Raw genomic sequence first — 10,074 nt, 5'->3', positions numbered from 1 at the left:
AGTTTTATTGTGTGTGTGTGGTGTATACAGTCAGGCATATGTATTTATGTGTTTTAACTTTGATTCCTCCAAAATGCCTCCTATCTTCTGAAAGGAAGATAACTACTTTTGTCAAAATTTAGTAAAATTACCTCAAGGAAATAAATAATGATACGATGATTAAAAGAGAGATTATGTAATAACAATTTCAAGAAATTATCTGAAAGTTAGTAGAAATTTTTCTGTGGGGATTATTCTCTTTACAAAATAGAGCACAGTACAGATTAAACACCTAATTATATGCGTTTTCTAATATTTATAAGGGAGAAAACTGGATGTGGCAACTCTAACTAAAATTGTTCTTTTTCAAAAATCAATATTTTCTTTTGGGTTGGTTAAGCTAAATAATATCGCTTTTAAAATACAAGAAGACATTTAAAAACTCTGATTTCAAAAACATTCATGAAACACAGGCATGACTATTCTATATAATAAAAGGCTAATATGCAAATAGACCGAACAGCGGAACAAACAAACAACCGGTCACTATGACATGTGCTGACCACCAGGGAGTGCCCACAGAACATGGCGGGTGCTGGCAGCAGGTGGCAGAGCACAGAATATGGCAGGCATCAGCTGCAGCAAGATGGTAGAGCAGGTGAGTGGGAGCACCAGACCAAGACAGGGTGCCAGACGCTGTCATCAGGGAAAGCCTCTGGTGGTTAATAAAAATTCTTTGCTCCTGTGCACCACAGTCCCACCTGGTGATCACACCTGCTGCCGATGCCGGCCCCAATCTCTCTGTGCCATCAGTGGGTGCAAGCAGCAGCTGCCAGCCCTGACCACCTCTGAGGGCTTCTCCACCTCCCCCTGCTCCTGAGGGGCAATCGGGGCAGCAGCCGCTGCTCACACCCGCTGACAGTGCCAGCACCAATCGCTCTGCGCCATTAGCAGGTGCGAGCAGGGCCAGTGCCGCCAGCGTGCGGGAGAGGCTGCCAGCAGACAGGGAACTGGGGGCCATGGCGGGAGGGGCTGGGTGGGCGTGCAGAGGATGGGCTGAGACCCGCCCCTGTGCCCACCGCAGCCTTGCAGCCCACAGTTCCTTTCAAGGTGCACAAATTGGTGCACTGGGAACCTAAGTGAAAAATAAAACGGAATGAGAAGTAAAAGATACTCAACTCATGTTTAAAGGGCAGGCCTGAGGGGTGGAGGGATATCTCACTAGCTGCCATCGTTTTTAGTCTAGACCAGTGGTCGGCAAACTCATTAGTCAACAGAGCCAAATATCAACAGTACAACGATTGAAATTTCTTTTGAGAGCCAAATTTTTAAAACTTAAACTTCTTCTAACGCCACTTCTTCAAAATGGACTCGCCCAGATCGTGGTATTTTGTGGAAGAGCCATACTCAAGGGGCCAAAGAGCCGCATGTGGCTCTCGAGCTTCGGTTTGCCCACCACGGGTCTAGACTTCAGGTAAATTCTCAAGTACTCATTTAATCCTACAATTGTGTGATATTGAAAATGTTATTCAGGAGAACCAAATGCAATTTTCTAAAGCACAAATAGCAAAGGGGTGTGTGTATGTGTGTGTGTGTGTGTGTGTGTGTGTGTATGTGTGTGTTTTGATCAGTTCAACACTAGATGGCTCTAGTTACAAAACTTTTTAAAAGTCTAAAATCCTAGGCTATGACATTATGAGAACAGATGGATTCTAACCCACAGACTCAAATTCTGCTATCTTTCAGAGTCTTGTAGGCATTAAGAATAGCATCCAGCTTTTAGGTTTGAAATGCTGTGAATCTCTAAAGAGCAGGCATAAATCCTAGAAGTCCTCATTCACAGAGTAAAGCAAGAAGCATCACGGACATAGACTGAAGCATGTAGATTTAATTTGCTCTGTAATGAATGATTCTACTCTGTGCTCTTATGGAACTATGATTTATTTTTTCAAATTATTTTCATATGCATACATAAATTCATTTGGCCATCTCAGTAGTCAATGAGGTAGAAAAGGGAGGGAGATGTTTTCCTCATAAAAGGCAACAACACTGAGACTCAGAGAAGAGGCAGAAGTGCGCTCAAGGTTACATAGCTCATAAGTGAGGCCATTAAGACTAGGTTCCTCAGGTGCCAGATTCAGTATCAAAGCTCTTTCTACACAATAGACAAGGAAAGAGAATTGGGCTTTTGCCCTACGTAGTGTGTCTGATTTGGCCCTTTCATTCTTTAGAATGTTTCCTTCAAGTTAATTAAATACCCAAATCCAACCACCCAACATCAAAAATGAATTTTGAATTCCTAAGAAATTGAAAATAGTAAATAAACCTTTTATTAAGTTAGGTGAGGAGGAGGATGGTTGGGAGGGACATTTTTTACATTTGGTCATCTCTGGCTTTGAATTGTATTTTAGTTTATTTTAAGCTTTATGTTTTACCTAAGCCAGCAATAATCAATGATTTTTTAAATAATTTATATACTAGAGACCCGGTGCATGAAATTTGTGCATGGGGGGATGTCCCTCAGCCTGGCCTGCACCCTCTCCAATCCGGGACCCCTGTAGGATCAGGCCTAAACTGGCAGTGGGACATCCCTCTCACAATCCGGGACCGCTGGCTCCTAACCACTCACTTGCCTGCCTGCCTGATCACCCTAACCCCTCGGCCTGCCAGCCTGATCACCCCTAACTGCTCCCCTGCTGGCTTGATCACCCCTAACTGCCTCTGCCTTGGCCCCTGCCACTGTGGCTTTGTCCGTAAGGAGGACTGAACGACCGGAAGATGTCCGGTCTATCCAGTCTAATTAGCATATTACCCTTTATTATTAGTATAGATTTTATTTTTTATATTTTTATTGATTTCAGAGAGGAAGGGAAATGGAGAGATAGAAACATCAATGATGACAGAGAATAATTGATTTGCTGCCTCCTGCATGCCCCCTACTAGAGATTGAGCTGCAACTGGAACATTTGCCCTGACCAGGAATCAAACCCTTACCTCCTGGTTCATAGATTTAAATGCATACATTAAAAAAATAATTCTAACCTAAGCATATTTTGATTTTATAAAAAGAAGTAACTAATAGAATGTTGTATGTCAATTATAACTCAATAAACAAAGGAGGACAGGCATTGTCATCTTACGACAAGTTATTCTCAACTCTACACCCAGAATACACACAAGCAAATCATGTGGCTCACCTTCTTAAAATAGTGACTTCCTATTACCCCAGGATAACACTGAAAACTATGTGTGGGCCTCCACCACTTTCCCCTCTGCCCCTCACAACTTGACTTCTCTGCCAGTTAATTAAATGTGCCAAACTCACTCAAACTCAGGGCGTCCACATGTGCTACTTCCATCTACTAGATTGTCCACCCTCCCATCCCTGACATCCCTCAGTCCTCAGTTGAAATAACTGACTTTCTAGAAGACTTTTATCAACACCCCCCGTCACCCCCACCCCCCAGTTTCATAGTAGATTAGGTCCATGTATCTTATGTTGTTTAGCTTCCTGTACTTCTTTGTAATACTTGTTACAACTAAGTTAATCATTGGGGGAGTATTTGCTTAATACATATACCCCATATCTGGCTTGTCAACCACTAAATCCCTAAAGATTAACAGAGTATTTTGTAAGTTTTTCAAATTGTGTTCCCTGCCTGGCCGGTGTGGCTCAGTGATTGAGCATCGACCTATGAAACAGGAGGTCAGGGTACTATTCCAGGTCAGGGCACACTCCCGGATTGCAGGCTCATCCCCTAGTGGAGGATGACATGCAGGAGACAGAGAATCAATGATTCTCTCTCATCACTGATGTTTCTCTCTCTCCTCCCTTCCTCTCTGAAATCAATAAAAATATATTTTTTAAATAATAAATAAAATTATGTTCCCCAATAAATAAAATTTACAACCAGTACACACATACAGGTAACTGAAATAGAAGTTTCATGAACACTTCATACACTTTCTAGATGCAATTCACTTGACATTTTCTATTCTGTTTTGGTTTTAATATGTTGTACACCAGAGCTCTTCCCAGCAAATGTAGAATGTAGACTTTATATCTTTAAACGTAGCATTTCTCTATTCTTTAAGAAACAGTTACTACTGGGATTCAAGCTATCAACAATGGCCTTGGCTCTTGTATAATCCAGAACGTAACTGATTATTATGCTTTCACAGTTGCTCATTCTCTTAAAATCTGAATGAGCAACTTGTATAAAAAGCATGCTTGTCCAACCTGATCTGACCCTATTTGCTTGGTTATGTAAATGCTTTGTGTATTTTAGTTTTGTGAGCTACCATTTAGCTACATACTTGACCTGAAAATCCACACTTTACTCCATGTAATACAGCGATATAAAAAGTGTGAAAAATAACATTCTCCTAAATTCCCTTAATCTTAATATCATTTTGGCATAAGCAGAAAACTGGGAACTAATGTAAGAAAAAAAGCTTAGGTAGCCAAATTGCCATGAGTTCTACTTTTCAAATATATGTCACTGAGACAGCTTCAAAATATTATTCATATCAAAGTGTTTAATACAAAATTCATTTTCATTTTATACACAAACGACAGCAGTAGTTTTGTAGATTCTGTTTGAGCTGTAGTGACCCAGTTATCTGGTCAAAGGGCTGCATGGATGCAAGAGACAGGGTGAGTTAAAGTTTAACTCCCAAGAATTGTAAACCAAACCCAAAGCCACTGAACCTTTGGAGTTTGATATGATGATTAGAGCATAACAGAGTGACACGTTGAATTCGCCATAATCAAGGAAACCTTTTCCGGGCGGGGATCTCTGAAATCACTCAGGTATGGTCCATGTGTTTTTGCTTTTTCTATTTCAAATCTGTCAAATTGTACAGTGTGGATCAGTGCAACGCGGTGAAAACAGCTTTTACCCTCTTCTACTACAGAGCCTAATTCAGGGATTTTTCTAGTTTGTTTGTATACTATGAAGCAACCTGAAAACAAAAGAAAATATTGGGGTGATCATATCATCTCAAAATGAGATGGCGGCCAGCTTTTGCTCCTTAATTTAATCATTGTCTGAGGCTAAAAAATGTAGATTTACCACTCCGGGTTCAAGAGTGGGACTAATGCTTCCGAAATGTTTATTTAGCAATAACCAGACAGCAGAGAGTTGTGGCTGACTAAAGAGAAATAGTATTAATGTCACTGGCCAATTCTGAGTTCTCTGTATGGGTCATAATTCCTATCATACTTAAAGTCCATATATTCGGTTATCTCTTTTTTCTCCTTTATCCTGTACACCCAAACAAACAAACAAAACCACCTTGATGAATTCTTGCTATTTCCTATGCCATTATTGTACTAACCAAAGGAATGCCTTATGCTTTCACTTTTCATTTTAGCAAAAAAAAAAACAAAAAACAATCAAATAGTCATAGAAAATGGTCGGGATATTTTTGTTTGTTTTTTTTTAAGTATATTTTTATTGATTTTAGAGAAGAAGGGAGAGGGAAAGAAAGATAGAAACATCGATGATGAGAGAGAATCATCGAACGGCTGCCTCTTGCACACCCCCCACTGGGGATCAAGCCCACAACCTGGGCATGTGCCCTTGACTGGAATCAAACCCGCACCCTTCAGTCTGCAGGCCAACATTCTATCCACTGAGCCAAACCGGCCAGGGTGAGAATGGTCGGCTTTGAGTGTGTTAAATCTCAGCCCTGTGATGGCTGATTATTAGATCCTTTCCTCTCAGAGTGGTTGGGGTACCTGTGCTGCTGTGGATATATTTTCCCATGATCTTTTTGTTCACTCCAAAGAAAAGATGATTCACAACCAGAATATGCTGGTATTTTATCTAAAAAATAAATCAATCAGGGCCCTTATCAGTATTATCCCATTCCTACCAGAAATCTCCAAAAAAAAAAAATGATTGAAATACTTTTGTTCCATGATTACCAAAGGAAGTTCCAAGGAGAATGGGTTTCAAGTTAAACAACTTTATCTACTACAGAACTTTTCTGTTGTGTGCTGTGTGTCTCCAAGAAGATGAAGAACATGTTATTTGTGCAGGATTAGTGTTTTGCAAAACATACATCAGCAAATTCAACTCTAGTTATAATTTAGGAGGAAAGATGTATTGGTCTGGTCTGAAACATTCTTTATCGTATGTGCTGAGATGCATACCATAGGCCTGAAAATGAAAGTGATCTCACCTATTTGTCAAACCACGGAGGCCTCCCCTGCCAAATACAGAGTAAGAGACAAATGACTTACAGGTTCATTGGAAAGAGCCATGTTTTCTGGAATCATGTTAATACTGCCCATCTGAGACAATTCTCACATTTTACTGTTCCAATTTATTATTCATCAAGTGTAAGGGCAGGGGGGAAATAGTCAGCAAGAAAAAAAAATTGGTTGTTAAAGGCAAATATAAAATGACATAATGGATATAAAAACACTGAATATTCCATTATTATTTCCAGCCAATACCACATTGGTTTGGTGTCATTTCAAATACATTTCTTATACTATATTCAAAGGACACTAATAAATGAGGCTCCAAAAAAAAAAAAAGTGACTCTATTGTCAACTAAGTTGATAAAACAGTGGCTACACCAGGTCTTGTTCCTACATGAGTGTTTTGAGTAGGAATAATAATGACAGGCATGTATTAAGCACCATATTGCCAAGTGCATTTCTCAGTACTTTCCATGCACGTCTTCCATGTTACTCTTAGAAAAGCTATGTAAGGTGGATACTATTATAATACTAGAGGCCCAGTGCATGGAATTTGTGCACAGGGGTGTGTGTCCCTCAGCCCAGCCTGCACCCTCTCCAATCTGGGACCCCTCTCACAATCCAGGACTGCTGGCTCCCAACTGTTTGCCTGCCTGCCTTCCTGATTGCCCCTAACCATTTCTGCCTGCCAGCCTGATCACCCCCTAACCACTCCCCTGACAGCCTGATTGATGCCTAACTGCTCCCCTGCCAGCCTATTTGCCCATAATTGCCCTCCCCTGCCAGCCTGGTCACTTCTAACTGCCCTCCCCTGCAGGCCTGGGTTTCCCCCAACTGCCCTTCCCTACAGGCTTGGTCACCCCCAACTACCCTCCCTTGCAGGCCTGGTCCCTCCCAACTGCCCTCCCCTGCTGGCCATCTTGTGGCGGCCACGTTGTGTCCACATGGGGGCAGCCATCTTTGACCACATGGGAGCAGCCATCTTGTGTGTTGGAGTGATGATCAATTTGCATATTACTCTTTTATTAGATAGGATAGAGGCCTGGTGCATGGGTGGGGGCCAGCAGGTTTGCCCTAAAGGGTGTCCCGGATCAGGTGGGGGTTCCCTTGGGGCGTGGGGTGGCCTGGGCAAGGAGCTTGTGGTGGTTTGCAGGCCAGCCATGCCCCCGGCGACCCACGTGAAGGCCCTGGTATCTGGGATTTATGTATCTTCTATAATTGAAACTTTGTAGCCTTGAGCAAGGCCAAGGCAGGCCAGGGCTCCGGAAGGTTGGCTTCCTCCATTGCCAGGGGAAACTCAAGCCTCCTGCTCTTTCCAGCTCCGTGGCTGCTGCCATATTTGTTGGGATTTATTTGTCTTCTATAATTGAAACTTTGTAGCCTTGAGTGGAGGCCTGGGCTGGCCAGGGTGTGCGGAAAGCTTGGCTTCCTCCATTACTGGGGAAACCCAAGCCTCCTGCTCACTCCTTGGCCGCAGCCATCTTGGTTGGGTTAATTTGAATACTCTCTCCTGATTGGCTGGTGGGTGTGGCTTGTGGGTGTAGCAGAGTGATGGTTAATTTGCATATTGCTCTTTTATTAGATAGGATTTTACAAGTGAGAACATTGAGGCTCTAACAGGTTTGACATCACCCGGTTCGGGAGTGGCAGAGCCAGGCTCCCCAGCCAGATGGTCTGACTCCAGAGCCCTAAGCAAGTAACCACTGTACTGTATTCACAATGACTGGGCATTTACACTGTGTGTAAATATGTTCATTCATTGTAAATATCTAGGAGAGTAGGCAATGTTTGGTTTCCCAAGCTTAATTTACAACAGAACATCCTCCAGGAACACCTATAAACGTCTCTCAGAAATGATATTCCTCAGAACACAGATTAAGAAAGAACAAATTATTTTTATAGCCCATATCCAACATTCACAACAACAATTGATTAAACCATCACTGTTGAAATCATCACAATTAAAAAGGGACCTTACAGTCTAGCCTTCCCATCACACGGGACCAAACCTATCTTCAAGACGTTCAAAATTAATTATGGCATAAACACTGGACTGTTTTCCTGACAGAGCTGAGTTGGGATGCCTGTACCAAAACTGCCTAGGTTTACAGCCTTGGCCATAATATTAAACTTCTCTGGATCCCAGACTCCTCACATATAAAACAGAGGTAAAATCCACCCCATGGAATTTAGTGAAAATTAAATGAGATGATATAGCAAAGCAGATAGCACAGTACCTAGCACACAAGAAATTCAGCAAAACTCTCTTCCCTTTCCATCCCTCTATTTGTAACAACCTCCAGAAAATGTCCTAAAAATTTCTGAACCTACCCATTAGTTTCTCTTTGTCAAAACATTGCTAATAAAAATTTAAAAGTTGATCTTTATGATACATAAATAATGAAGCTTTGATTAGCCACAAGTACTAACTCTATTCCATTTATTAGGAGAAAGAAACAACCTATACTTTTTTTTATTCTAAACAAAACAAGAGAACAATATCCTTTAGAGAATGTTGCTCAAGAAAAGTCTTAGTTAAAATCCCAATTCCCTTCACACTGAAACCCGCGAGTCACCCTGTCACTGTGCGTGTTCATTTCATCACACAGTCAGTTGGTGTTAAAAATCTGTTTCAATAACTCATTTAAAATATTGCCATCTCTCAAAAAGCTGGGTAGTGCACTGGGTACTATTGCACAATGGTTTTCATTACCTTATGCGCCTCTAAATGACTCAATAAGTTCAAACAAGACAATATTGACTGACAGAGGATAAACACCATTTTATCTCGCTCATGGAAACAGTAACCAGGCTCCTCTCAAGTGCAGTTCTGCCCGTCTGAACGCCCCCCGGGAAGCATCTGGGAAAGGAGCTCACGGCTGCAGTGGCGCTCTGCATTCGCAGTCACAGGCCCATCTGCTCCTGGCCCAGTGCGGTCCAATCCAGGCCGCTATGAAGAAATGTTTTCTGCTCATTGGATCAGGAAAGCTCCTTTATCGTCTTATTCCATCAAACCCAACCCAACTAGGTTATCAGCATTTAAAAACTAGATAGCCTTTTTAATACAAAATTTTATGTTCGGTATTTTTGATTGACCCAAAGCAAAAATTAAAATATTTTCTTCATAAAAATGCTTGTCTTGACTAAAATATGCTGGTATCTTGAGCTCTCTAATGTGAATTTTTTAAAGGTACATAAACTAAGATTTTTTTTTCCCCTCATACAAATATGTGTGTGTAATTTTATATATGTAGGTATTAAAGATCAGATGGAAAACATTTTTCAGGTTTTGCTTATTTCAATAGGGTTTGGTCCCTGATAATATCTAGAGGGAAGTAATGATAAGGATTAAGATAGCTCCCTCTAGTTTGCAAGGTTATGTACAATGTTCTGCCCAGTCAATAATATAGCTGAAGAGAATTAGTACCTTATGATTTGTCCAGATGAAATGACTAAGTGAACAAATTGGTTTACAATTCCATAAAATACCACTTTCAGTGATGTGGTAATGTCTTCTCTTCCCCCAGCAGTTCAAAAATGATCCCTGTTTTGGGATGCCCAGTTGGCTTAAAGAACATCAGATTTACACCGCAGAATTAACTACAATAGTACCTTGTTTCTATAGAATATTCTAGTTTGCAAAGTATTTTACACCGAAGAATTTGTTTAGATTTTTTTAATGCCAACGTTTTTCATAGTCAATTTAATATGCCTAATTTCTTCAAGGGAATTGATTCCTTATTCATCATTCCACTTGTACTAAGTTAGTTAACTGAAAGATGTTCTCAGCTAGAGTACATTAGCCGAGCTCTTTTTATGTAGCAAAGTGCTAATTATTTAGGGAACCTTCAACTACTGTTCTAGACATTAACCAATTTGTT

The 10,074-nt window shown here is 41.0% G+C and overlaps 1 protein-coding gene across 4 annotated transcripts in view; it reads left to right on the top strand.

Annotated features, from left to right (window-relative positions):
• The first annotated feature begins 4,694 nt into the window (after positions 1 to 4,694).
• The window catches only part of A1CF (APOBEC1 complementation factor), an 84,003-nt gene continuing 78,623 nt past the window's right edge, over positions 4,695 to 10,074 (top strand). For 2 of the 4 annotated variants that reach the window (XM_080640031.1, XM_080640030.1), the window contains exon 1: positions 4,695 to 4,792. The gene's annotated coding sequence lies outside the window, so the exon portion shown is untranslated. The remainder of the gene's footprint in view (positions 4,793 to 10,074) is intronic. The other 2 variants (XM_080640028.1, XM_080640029.1) reach the window with 2 other exon arrangements.

Source organism: Plecotus auritus (assembly GCF_963455305.1).
Source record: "Plecotus auritus genome assembly, chromosome: 9".
In the NCBI taxonomy this organism is placed as follows: Eukaryota; Metazoa; Chordata; class Mammalia; order Chiroptera; family Vespertilionidae; genus Plecotus; species Plecotus auritus.
Note: the sequence above shows the minus strand (reverse complement) of the source record. Positions and strands in the feature narration are given on the sequence as shown.